Source organism: Amphiura filiformis, chromosome 1, assembly GCF_039555335.1.
Source record: "Amphiura filiformis chromosome 1, Afil_fr2py, whole genome shotgun sequence".
NCBI lineage: Eukaryota > Metazoa > Echinodermata > Ophiuroidea > Amphilepidida > Amphiuridae > Amphiura > Amphiura filiformis.
Window position 1 is genome coordinate 69,105,804 of NC_092628.1, and position 14,612 is coordinate 69,120,415.

The window sequence follows — 14,612 nt, forward strand, 5'->3', positions numbered from 1 at the left end:
ACCTATGCATGACATATCAACCACACAGCTATATGTTGTACGGAAAATTTTGTATGCATGTAAAATCACCTGTTTTGGGCAACAAATTGCAATTTATTTACAGATTTTGGTAATTTTTAAATCAGCATGCACAATGTGTTAAAATGTTATTGTGCTGGTGGTTCTTGGTTGAGGTAGCACTTTTCATTTCGGAAACATTTCTCAAAAGCCTGTATTTGCATGTTAAAAAGCCATGTGCGCAACATATTAAGTTTAAGTAGCCTGCCTATCATTCCTTGATGTACAACACAAGATCCATCTTGGTTTTAAACATAATGATTGTAAAAATTAGACAAACTTGCATGAACTTAATACTGGAATGTCTGAAAAAGTTTGTAGTATATATATGTACCAGTACTAATAATTCCAAGATGCCCTTTAGCATGACTAACTCTGATGACTGACAAACCAAACCATGGTCATTGATGGATCAACATGGAATAATTCTATTTATTTTTGTATTTAAACATTTTTCAGAAATGTCAGAATAATAGTTGATTTGCCATTTGGTCATATGTTTCACAATGTTTAATTTAATTTTAGTTATTGATATGATCATAGCCAGTATTTCCCAAGGTTGGTGAAACTTCTGATTACCTCATTAATTCCCTCTGTTTCTTTTTGTGTTTGTTCTTTGCAGTCGACCAGAAACCTCCTTCTTGTGGTTCACATCACCGTGGAAGACCTTGAAATATATCATTTGGAACAACTACAAGTGGTACATCATCGGCGGTCTCCTCCTTCTTCTCCTCATCGCATTCATTGCTCTTCTGCTCTACAGCGTCCCAGGAGAAATCACCACAAAGATCTTTGGAAATTAAGAGATAATCCATAAGAGATTAGCCCATGATAATGTGTATGTGCAGGTGCCTACATTTTGATATTATTCCATTTTAATAATGATGAGGAATATATAATAAAAAGTGTATGTTCAAGACAAATTATTAACCTATGATGATCGTATAAATTCCATATATTGCTAATGCAGGTGTTTATTCCTAGACCCAGCTCAACAAGATAAACACTACAACATTTAAAATGATCAACTTTGCCAGTTGAGAGTATATTAAAAATTAGAAATGCCAAAACAAATGTTGGGGAATATTTTGTGAAAATCAATGACTACCAGATTATTTGAATCATGATGGAATAGAATAGAATTACATTTGGTGTAGGCCGTGATTGTGGGCTCATAGGATTTGGAGGATTGTAATGGGCAAAAGTTTGAGAAAGGATTTCCCATATAACTCCCCCTCCCACATAGAAAGTATAAACATACAAAATTGCATCATACACTACTTAATGTTATGAAGGTGTGCCCAAAATATGATGTGAGTTTTTATCAATTCATGTAATGGTAATTCATGTTAAATTCATGATAAATAACATTTAAAGAAATTAAATAACTAATAAATTTATGTATGTATGTCGTTATTTATGTTAAGATCATATTTAAAGACACATAAAAGCCAAATCCTCATTCACAACCCTAAACAATGTATCTTTGTAAAGGCGCATTTTATTCACTCAATGCTCTTATTCCAATTTAACAAACATGGCACAAATTGTTCAAAAAGCATTATTGACAATAAAACACTAAAGAAAAGTCGATAGTCTTTCTTTCAAAATAATACTAAAAAAGTTAGAATCATTCCACAAAACATATTCTTTCAGTTATTTTTGTAAACTGATTTTGTTAATTTGTAACAAATTATGCCATGCTTTTTCAGGTGCCGTGTAAATTACAGGCATCAGAAAGTATATACTAAGATGCATTAGTTGCATACACATAATGGGAAGTTAAGTGAGAGAGTCTTAATGTGAGCAACATTTTAGAATGGTTCTGTATCTAAAAAGGGCTAAGAAGTAAAATAGTTCATAGCACATTAGTTAGTACTGGTCTCTATCTAATCCAGATTATGTTCAATTGTTTGCATTTTAAAAACATGCTGTACTATATCACCAATATTTTAGTTGGATTTATAATGATTTTCAGTCAAGTCAAGATGTGTACTTAAATATTTCAAGTGGTTCTGGGTAATAGAGTAAGTCACCTCATAAGAAAGTGTCACATGAAAGTGGACCAGTTTAACATTGAATGGACGGTATGACTTAGTAATACCATACACACCATGATGAACTGCTATTGAATTCTTTACAACCAAATGTGTGCATAAGTATGTTCACAATCAAATGTATTGGTAGAATTTTAACAGTTTCATCTTGTATATGGTATGCTTGTATAATGCTTTAATTTAGTCTTTTAATAGACAAGTTGCTTGTAGCAATAGAGTGTATTTGTTAGTACTAGTAGGTGCCTATTGTCCAAGTTTCATATTGTTTTCAATTTATTATTTCTGGTGTTTTAGGTTCTTTGTGATTAGCAGATAAAATAAAAATAGATAGAATTGATTTTTTTTCTTTTTTTATTTAAACTACTTATCATGCTAATTAAGTTGCAGGTGGACATTTTTTTTGGCCAGGATGACTATTATGGGTGAAACTCACCCGATTGTCCAACTCCTCTTCAATACATACATAGCAAGCTCACTTTTAGCTGAGTAACAAAGTTACTACTAGTAATCATGCAAGTGACATTTTGAAGCAATATTTATATGTAGGCTAATTCAGGATGTATATCTATTTTTGTAAAAGAACAGAAGGAAAAAAAGACAAGCTTTTTTAATTATGTAGTATATTGATGCATATTATTATAATCATGCACTAGAAAGTAAATTTTGTAGTGACATGTTAGATTTGAAAAATACAGTATATACATTTTCTTTTAATATTATCAGGAGTATACTGGTATCTACAATAAAATAACTTATGAATTCTAAGTAGAATGATAAAATTGTTACTTTAATTTAATTTTGAAACTTAAAAATCAATCATGATGATGTGATTTAAATTGTTTGTAGGTTGTAGCAGTAAGAGCCAAAAAGAAAGCAAAATGTAAAAGAGCAAACAAATGAATTGTAAGAACCCCCAAGTGCCTTTACTGCCTTACATACAAACAGAGGGAAAAAAAGAAGAAATAGGGAAAGGCAGCGGTTGCAATGATAATTATTGCTAACATTATGTTGCTAACATTAAGATGGATTATGTATTGATGAAATAAACCTAGCAATCACATAATATCTACCACCGTTGCATCATTGTGTGTTTTTATGTTGATTATTATGATTATGGAAGTAATGTTTTTGGTACACTCTGGGCGTGTTCACATTACACAATGTGGGTTCGTACCTAGGTAGTGAAGTGGTGTCGATCCACATCGAATCCACATTGAGTTCGCGTTCACACTAGCAAGCTAATCTACATCGAAAAGTGGGTTATGACGTAAGTGGAGGCGAATCCACATACCCGGATGTTACATGTAGAACGACTCACATGTAGTACCACGCAGCATAGATACCAAATTTCGTAAAGCCATCACCTCAGAAGCGATTTATAGACCTTTTTCTGATGATGTCACCTATCGATATTTGGGTCTGAGATGTAAACAAACAACACGTGCGTTTCTCACGTGTCCACGGTATAAAAATACCAAATACAGCGTATTTTCTCCTCTGTTTTGTCATATTTAACTTTAGCTTCCATAAAATAATTGTTTAAACGGGAACTGTATACTAGTTACCTTTGTTCCAGTTTGTTTTGATGCCATAAAATACAAAAGATATATACGGAAAAACAGCGATGCTATTTAAAATTCAATCTTTATTTTGTTTCACAATTTTGTTTACTTTTTACACCGTGAAGAACTACATGCGTACTGCGAGCTGGCAATTCCGCGCAGGACGCCTACGTGGCATAAAGTTGATCGCAAGGCTATGCCGGTAATTGCGTTTGAGTGCGAATGACTCGAATGCTGGACCCCATTATCGATTGATTGGTGACGTCTTCAGTTCGTTTTTTTCCATTGACGTGCACCATTTCGACCCATACGACCACAGCCACTTCCGGTATATGTGGATCGACTCCACATTATCGTGTTCACATTACGAAATTTAACCCACCTCCTAGGGTCGAAACTACCTCAGCCAGGTAGTTTCGATCCACATTGTTGATGTAGGGTCGAATCCACTTACTTTGTGTTCACACTACACTGGGAAGTGGTTTCGATGTAGGGTCGACTCCACGTCCCTACATCAAAAGTGCCTGATGTGATCACGCCCTCTGAATATAGTAATTTGATCAATACTGTTATACCAACATTTGTGTATATGGTGAGTAAAAAAGTGCAAATACAGCAAAGCTTTTTTTAAAAGTGAAACTCAAGTTGAACTTTTCCATTGTTGAATGTTGCTATACAAGTGCTACACTCAATTGTAACCTTGTGTGCAAGAATGAAGTGAATCACAGTATACTGATTATTTTTGTAATGAATCCAGGCAATCTGCTTAATCTGTGTGACTGTAATTTCTAAAACATAAGTCTGGATGCTGAATATTTAAGTCAAATCCAGAGGCATACTTTTGTTACCTGCATTTGGACACCTCTTTTGTTTTTCATTTTTAGCGTCAGTATTTTTGAAAAATGCCCTGATATAAAAGTTGCATCTAACTTAAATGTAATTTACATGAAGTCAGTTCAATAGTACCGAATGGAGTATGTGCATCACACAAACCAAACTGCTGTGTAAACTGTATCATCACCATCAGTGTTTAAGAGGCTGTATGTCGCAATTTGGCTCTGTGAAAATTGTATTTGACACCATAAATTTGCAAATATGCTGTATTACAATTAGTCAATTTGAGGAATTACTGAGCCAAAATCAGCCCAATTTAATTTGGGGGGATGCTTCATTTGGCACACGCAATTTCCAAAGAAAGTAAACACTGATCACCATGATCACCAACTTGTTGGGTTATTTCTTCAAATGACTTATTCAAAAGTGTTGATGCTGTAAAAAAAATTACTGTAACTAATGAGACGCCAAAAAAAAGGTAAAAAAAAGTGCTTTTAACTTAATGCCGTTTACAAAATAAAGTTGAGTACTGTTATAATTGCCATTCTCAATAGAGTTAATTTCTACATAGATATCCAACATCAATTTCAATTTGAAATGTTCACCATTCCTGCAGCTTTGCTTGTTAGGAAAAGTTCATTGCCAGTGCTAAAAGAATGGATTACTTGACTTGAAGCTTCAGAGTGTCTTCAGTGAGATATAGCTTGTTAAATAATGTGCCGTTGTCATGGTTGCAATGTCTTGACAAGGTATAACATTAATGTGATAGGCTTGAAATGTCAATGTGGTGGAGTAGTGCCTGCTTGATGGATGGGGAAAAGTTTGTTACACTCACCAAGCCTATGACTTTGTTTCCTGGAACTTTATCTTCAGGCATACCATGAGCTGGTAACATGTCCATATCCCGTAGGTTTATATTAAAACAACCATACCTGGGGGATATGAGGGAAGAGTCTGGAGGTATTGTTGCTTGTCTTGATAGGAGCAAGCAATTTGTAGATAATTGTGCTTTCTTTGTGGGAACATTGTTTTATCTTCCTGGGAAAGAAACATCTTCTAGACCTGGTGTAGAACTGCATTGAACCAAATGATGAATTGTCTTTCTATGGAACACATTACAAGTGATATTATGTGAAAACATTTGTCATACACAAGCTTTTGTGCAGGTATAATGCGCAGTGGTTTCTCAAAAATGTTCACTGGTCCGAATATTGGGTTCTCTAATCCGAGGGTTCTCTAGTCCGAATATAAAATAAGGCTTGCTAACCCTAACCCTTATTCTATATTCGGACTAGAGATCCTTCGGATTAGCAAACTTAATTTGGTTTTCGGACTAGCGACCCTTCAGACTAGAGAACCTTAGGACTAGAGGGATGTTTCGAGTGGTTTCATAGATATGTATACATATTTACATCCAAGCACACACATACATCACACATTTATATATCATGATTATTAACAGATGTTAGTGCATTACAAGCTAATGTACAAGCCATGAAAATATACTAGTATTAAATACAAAATGCAACAACAACAACAAAAAGATGAACCAGAAAATGCAGTATGTGAAAAAATTCAATTTTAATATTTTTTGAAAATATTCAATGAAGGTGCTTCCTTGATGACAATGGGAAATGTTCACAAATGTGGCCCTGCAACTGAAAAAGAATTGTCACCAAATTACAGTTAGTTTTTTGAACATCGATGCTTGTGTGATCACTAATAAGGGATCTGAGAGTATATGCTTGCGGTATAAAACAATGTCACAGACTTCCACACTTCCTTTATTTCCAGTAAGTTTTGAGATTTTTACCCAAAATTAACACAATATTTCAGGCTTTTTGAGTGGTACTAAGTGGCATAATTTTTTTTTGTCATCAAAAATATTATAAGGAACAATAAAATTTTTATGACATTTGAGTGCCCCCCCCTGCTCATGTAGGGGGTAACACACCTCTTTGCACCACATATCAACCACGCAGCTTTATTTTGGATGAACTGCAGTTGACATGTATAATAACTTAAGAGGGAAAATTTTTAAACCTTCAAAAATAGTAATTTCAAAGGAATTTACAACAACAGACAGGTAGGTATGACCAAGTGCATGACTTTACCTGGAAATGGTTAAGGTCATTAGTTCAAATCCCAGCTCTGTACCCCTTGTTAATTATTTGTCTAATGGAACAAATACCAATGTAATTGGTCATCTTCTTGTCTGGAAAGAGCATTGCATTTTACATGTTATACAGGGTGTCCCATAATGATCAGCACCCACCCCATTCATGTAACAGTTTCTATGGTACCTGTCCATCAACATAATTTCCTTAATCATGTTGATGTGTAGAATACAAGATCCATCTGTGGTTTAAACAAAAGATTGTAAAATTACAAATTGGACAATGAAGCGCTCCACAGACTCGAGTATTTATCGATAATATTGTATGTATATATATCGTTATTTAATCTATTATTCTATTTCCAGTAATGTTTAAGTTCTAACGAATGTTTGATGACGAAAAATCGATAATATGTTACATACAATATCTAGCAGAAATATATTATCGATTTTTCGTCATCAAACATTCGTTAGAACTTAAACATTACTGGAAATAGAATGGCAATAGATTAAATAACGTACATATGTTACATACAATATTGTACGTGCAATAAAAAGTCTGAATACTGCTTAAGTTTGAACTTTGTATTGATAGTGCTTATTGGGATGTCTGAAAATGTTAGTGCATGTATAGTTTGATCAGCTCTTAATAGGCGGGAAATGTTAGGCTTTTACCACTACGCCTAAAAGTAGACCCATGTTAAGAGTCCTATTAGTTGACATGTCTGGCCTAAATTTTGTGTGTTAAAGAAAGTAGACGAAGTATAGGACTTCAATTAATAATTTATGATGCTTCTGGCGAGTTGTCACAAGACAATTCTCAAAATGAAATATTTTGAAATTAATCCGCGATGTTATAAGGCCCAAGACACCCTTTAGCTTGACAAACTCTTGTGACTCTTTGACAAACCAATCCATGGTCAGTATTAATAGGTGAAAAAATAATAATGCAATTTTTTATATTTTTGTAGAAAAATAGCGTAGCTAATTTCATACATACACTGTTACAATTCATTCACTGTTACAAGTCATATTTTTCCCTATTAGTTATTGACATTCTATGAATGTTTTGACAAATGAATGTACTACCCCACTGTGAGATGATCTAAACTCTTCATTAATCCTGTCATTTCTTTTTGTGTGTTTGTTCTTTCCAGTCGACCAGAAACATCTTTCAATTGGTTTATGTCACCATGGAAAACCCTGAAATTCATCATTTGGAACAACTACAAGTGGTACATCATCGGCGGTCTCCTCATCCTCCTCCTCATCGCATTCATTGCTCTTCTACTCTACAGCATCCCAGGACAGATCACCACAAAGATATTTGGAAATTAACAGATTATGAGTCTGTTAAATTAATGGAAATAATTACAGCCAAATCTATTTTTCCTGACAACTTCGTTTGTGTAAAACACTGGTAGGAAAAATAAATAGTGATAATTCATTGAATATGTTGAACGAAATATGAAGTTTTCAACAAAACAATAGTGTAGGATCATGGACTTACATGTTTTGAATTATTTTCAGAAGGGGTTATTAAATACTGTTTTTGATTAACATGGATATGAAAAATAGATCGTTTGAATTCTCAGGATACATTAAACCCCAATTAAGTGGATCTGAATTGGATAAAATAGTAAAAAGACCAACAACAAATTATTTTGACTTTTCAAATCTGGCAAACATTCGTATTAGTGTAAATTTGCCTCATATCTGAAGGGCAGCTGCAAACCAACGGAGCAGAATAGATTCAATACAATCAAGAATATACTACTAGCTAATCTTGATCACATTGATGTTTGTGTATGTGCAGGTGCCTACATCTGTGATAATCCTTACAATAATGATGAGGAATATATAATATAAATATATTCCAGACAAATTAAGTTATAGATGATTGTATAACGTCCATTATTACTAATACATATGTTTATTCCTAGGCCCATGTCAACAAGTTAACCACAACAACATTGTCAACTTTGCCAGTTGAGAGTATATCATACAAATTAAATGCCAAAACAAATGTTGGAGAATATTTTGAGAGAAACAAGTCTTTGAAAATGACAACCAGATGATCTGAACAAATAGGTTTGCCTTTGGTGTAGGCCGTGATTGTGGGCTCATAGGATTTGTGGGTTTATAAGAGACATAAAAAGCCAAAGGCAAATTACTTTATTAAAATTTAGGCAGAAATGACATAAGTTGTAACAAAAGCAACATTATTAACAGCAAGATTAAGAGAAATCTAGTCTTTCTTTAAATAGTAGTAAAAATGGTAGAATCATTCCACAAAGTTACATATTCTTTCAGTTATTTTTGTAAACTGATTTTGCATTTGAAATTTGAAATTATGCCATGCTAAAGCAATAATGGATATACTAAGATACAGATATGTAATGGGAAGATAAGTGAGAGAGTCTTAATGTAGCAATATTTTAGGTTGGTTCTGTATCTAAAAAGGGCCAAAGAAGTGAAATTATTTAGTATATTCTTGCTTTCTAATCTAGATTATGTTCAATTGTTTGCATTTTAAATACATAATGCTGTACTATATCACCAATATTTTAGTTGGATTTATAATGATTTTCAGTCAAGTCAAGATGTGTACTTAAATATTTCAAGTTGTTCTGGGTAATAGAGTAAGGCACCTTACAAGTAAGTGTCACATGAAAGTGGACCAGTTTAACATTGAATGTACTGTTTGGTATATGTAATACCAGACAGATCATGATGGTATTGACTGTTATACTACTGTAGTTGTGTAAAAGTATGTTCACAACCAAATTTGTAGGTAGATTTGTAATAGTTTCATCTTGTATATTGTATTATTGTATAATACTTTTTCATCTTTAAGTTTTAATAGACAAGTTGCATGTATAGCGCATCGAGTTTAGAATAAGTTTTATTTCGAATATTGTGAATGTTTCATTAGTACCAGTAGTTTGGTTTTTGTCCAATTTCATATTGCTTTCTATGTATTATTTCTAGTCTTTTGGCTTTGTGACTAATAAATTAAGTTAAAAACAAAATACGTATAAAGTATTGGTTGCTGAAAGTGGCCTCTTGGCCAGGACGTCCATTATGGGTGAAACTCACCTGTTGGTCAACTTCCCTTAGGCACCAGAAACAAATTTGTTCGATCTTTTGATCGTCCGTTGATGCTGCTTGTTATTAATGAACCATCAACTAATTAATCTGAATTAACGCTTAAATTATATTGGACAATATCACTGCAGGCAAATATTACTGTTTTATCGCAATTAGAAATAGTAAATTAATTGATTCTATAAATAATAAGGATCGACCAAGCATCGATGTTCGATCGAAAGATCAAACTAATTTGTTTCTATTGCCTTAAATACATACATAGCAAGCTCGGTAACAAAGTTACCAGTAATCATGCAAGTAACATGTTGAAGCAATAATTATACATAGGTTAAATCAGGATGTATATATATTTTTATAGCAGAACAGTTTAGGAGGAAGAAACAAAACCATTTTAATTATGTAGCATATTGATGCATATTATTATAATCATGCACTAGAAATTAAAATTTGTAGTGACATGTACAGTTGTTGGATGTGAAAAATGCAGTATACATTTTCTTTTAATATAATCAGGAATATACTGATACCTACAGTAAAATAACTTTTTAATTTTCCCATAAATTTAATTAAGCTGATTAATGAATTTTGAAAATGAAATAATACTTACAAAGTGGAGAACGATCATGATGATGTGATTCTATTTGTTTTTAGGTTGTAGCGAGGCTAAAAGTAATATAAATGTAAAGAAACAAATAAATTGTAATAACCCCCGAAGTGCCTTACAAAGTAAGTTAACAAAGAAATGGGGAAAGGTTGGTTGCAATGATAATTATTACTAACATAATATTGCTAACAATAAGATGGATTATGTATTGATGAAATAAACCTAGTAATCACATCATCAATTGCATCATTTTGTGTTATTTCTGTTGATTATGTTTAAGCAATCATGTTTTTGTTCACTTTTAGCATCCCATGCAGCAAACACAAAAACGTTTATAAATCGGGTTATATAAATGGTATAAAACATTCAAAAAATATTTTTGAAAACTTTATGCAAAATATTCTGACATAATAGTGTTGACAAATATTTTGCGAAAATGTTTGCCAAAAACATTTTGCAATAACATTTTGATAGCATTTTTAACGTGTTATCAAAGTGTTTTTTTCTTATGAAACGTTTTGACCTTTATTTTTAAATGTTATTAAAACGTTTTGACCATAACCAAAACGCGTTTATAATACGTTTGTAACGTTTTAAGAACATTTTTGTGTTTACTGGGATTCGTATATTTTAACCAATTAAGCCATACTTTTCAACTGACTTGTTACCAAAGAGATTATGCCCAAAGAGTAACGATTCAAATTTACCCCGCGTGTAACCATGGCAACGCTATGGTAAATCACGCCATTGTGGTTTGTCGCTCATGGAGGACAAAATCGTGTACCTCCATCTCCGTCATTTTTCGGCAAAAACAATCTTCTGCGTTGCAAAGGTTTGAGCATTCAAAGCTTTAGCAAGCATTTTTGGCGCAACGCATTATATGCAGAATGCAAACAACAACACACTTTGAATCGAAAATTGCGAGCGTGGCGAAATTATCCGCAGTTCCACTACTTGCCCACCATGCTCTTTGGTCCTAGGAATACTCCATTACGTGTTACAGTGTTTTGTAATTTGCATACACGGTCTGTTAAAAGACCTGAGATGTTAAGATCCCCCACCCTAATCTCATTGCCAAATATACTGATCCATATTGTTAAATGTAGGAAGCTGAGTTGTCTTTCATGTCTTTCATTGTGTAATCAGAAAACTGAAAACAAGCAAATGTACCGGATTCTAGTTGTGCAGCACTTTCACTACTATTACCTCTATCCACCAAGATAATTATGGTTATGTTAATCCTAGAACAACTCTCCGGTGTTCGTATACAGGTGCACGCGGGCCTGGGTTCGATACCCGGCTGTGGTGACATTCCTTGGTTGGCAACTTATATTAAATTAGACTTGGTTACACGGTTACGTTTAGAAGCCGACTTAAGGACAAGAGCGTTCCAACCTTTGGAGGGGTTTGGTCCGTTTATGGAGAGCTATTAATACCTGTACATGTAACTAAGTGATGTCAGTTTCAAAAAGAGTAGTTTGTCAATCGTTAACCAAGGCTGTCCACATCCGCACAGATATTTGTTGGTGAGAGCCTCATCCTAGACAGCACTTTTTCAGAGGGTGGGCAAAGAAGGGCAAAAGGGGGGGGGCGGGGTTCGGCCTTCGGCAACACTTCTCACAGTTACAGTATAGAGTAATTCTGAATTACTTGGAGTTAGCATATCAATATGAAAAGATGTCAGCATCTGTTGACGTTTGTTGAATAGAATCACTAAATATTCCGAGTTGTTTTCAAGCAGATGTTTAGAAGAGTCAAGAGTCCTTTGTTTCCAATGCTATCTGACTTTGTTGAGTGAAAAGTTTGTGAATATGTTAATATTCTTACGCGAATACTAATTGCATCAAGAGGTTAGACATGGGACAAAATATTTTCAGCACCAGGTTGACCGGGTCGTCCTTGTTCATCTTAAAGGAGTATTTTGTGATCCTAGCATCCTCTTTTTATGACATTTTTCAGTACATATCCACGAAAAAAGCATATTCCCAAAATTTCAGTTGATTCCGATATTGCGTTTGCGAGTTATGCATGATTATGTGTATTACACTGCTCCATAGATAATACGTTGTAATTTCGTTCTGGTGCACCAGAACGAAATTCAAATTTCACGATATCTTGGCTAAACGAATTAATCTGCAAGAAATATTTTGTACATAAACATTATGTAGCCAGAGGTTTCCAGTGATATAAAAATCTCAACTTTTTTGAGAAAAGTGGGGGATGAGGCTGTGGATCACGAAATGCCCTTTTAAGTATTATGAAAAACAATTTTCATAAACATAGATCTTGTAAAAGAAGCAAAAAGTTCGAGTTAGACTAAAGATGCACAAAACCTACAGACCATAAAGAAACAAGTTTCCTGACCCTGCTCTTTGTCTTGATGGGCACCTAATTTAATATTACATTAATCTTTTAAAGTCAGTTAACATGGTTAATAAAAGACATTATTCAGTTATAGATTTTCAAACGAATTTAAGGTGGTACTACACCCCCTGATAAATTTTGTGACTAATTTTGCATTTTTCTCAAAAAATAACTACACATTGGTAACAAAAGTTATGTATAATTATTATAGGGACAAAGAATCAAATTCACTGAAATTGCAGCGATTAAAGACAAGTGGTTCATTATATGTTGAGAAATGAGGTACATTCTAGCGGTACCTCTTTTCTTATCATAAATAACGTACCGCTTGTCTTGAGTCACTATAATTCCAGTGTAGTAGCTGGATTCCTTGCCCCAGTATAATATACATAACTTTTGTTACCAGTGTGTTATTATTTTTTGAGAAAAATGCAAAAATAGTCAAAAATTTATGAAGGGGTGTAGAGTACCACCTTAAAATCTTGTGTTTCCTTATGAGCACTACACTGCTGACTTTACATTAACCTTTGAGATGTTATTTCTTCCTCACTATACCACGACTTTCTGAAATTGCTTGTTAGCATTTCAAATTCCACTGTATTTGAAATCCTATAAAAATATCTATCGATCATGCATCATCCCGTTTAAGCGATTATACATAGTACGCCAATGGATAGAATTGTCCTCTATCCGACCTCATTCTGAGAGCGAACGAGCGAGTAAGCGAAATGGAAATAGATCTACGTAACAAACATGAACTAGAGATGAACCTGGGGGAGGCGTTGTTATCCCGAAGTAGTGTTGCTAGATTTACCGTAACAGATTATTACAGACTGTACCTGCCTATTACATTTTAATGCCCAATTATGGTTTCATGCACAATTGTAAAAACTTCAGTAAATTGGGAGTAAAGCCAAATGGGTGAAAATTGTTCAAACATGTTAGTTAATAGCATGGATAGCAAATAAAGGCATTTTTGAAATCGATATTTATAATACAATTTTTATGGCAAAGTATTTAAAATTGACATTTACCAGTCCTCGAAGTGAGCTTTATAAAACGAATGATATTTACTTAAAAGGAATGTAGCTGGGAGGAAAAGCCGACCATCATATGAATATTTTGACCTTTCGTATTGAAGATATACATGAAGTTTTCAAAGAATTTTTAAAGTCTTGAATTGTTAAAAATGGTTTGGTCTTTATGTGAGGACATTCCTCGCATTTAGAATACAATTTGGTGTGTCTGATGTGCTCTCAGATCATACAAAAAATAATGTGCAAATGTGGGTGACCGAGCCCTTAATGCAAAGCCTCACTTCTATTTCCTCACTCCAGCATGGTGTATGGATGGGCATTATGCTGGGAGGGTAACAAGGTAGGGAAAGGGTGACCCATTCTCAGAAAATGGTGCCAAAGAGTTATGACTTTGATCAGCATGGTAAGCAATAGGTGGAGAAATCAGCCTGTGAGTATTATTATCCTGGACATTACGACATTTGCCTTACCCTAATCATTACATATTTTGTTAATCATGCTAACTAATATGTTTTTAAAACATATTAATTAGCATTAAAACATATTAATTAGCATTAAAACATAATAATTAGCATTAAACCATATTAATTAGCATTAAAATAGTTTTCCCCCTATTTGGCTTTACTCCCCATCATGCTCATTTACTGACGTTTTCCAAATTTGGGATCACGGCCAAACAAAGTGCATGAAACCTTAATTTGGCATTAACATATAATAGGCAGGTATAGTCCGTAATAATCCTTACCGGTATTCTTAGCAACACTACTTTGAGATAGGAACGCCTCCCCAGGTTCATCTCTAGTTCATGCAGTTTGTTACGTTACTCCCAATTCAACAGCTACTTATGTTTCCACAATTGTGGGGTCATTC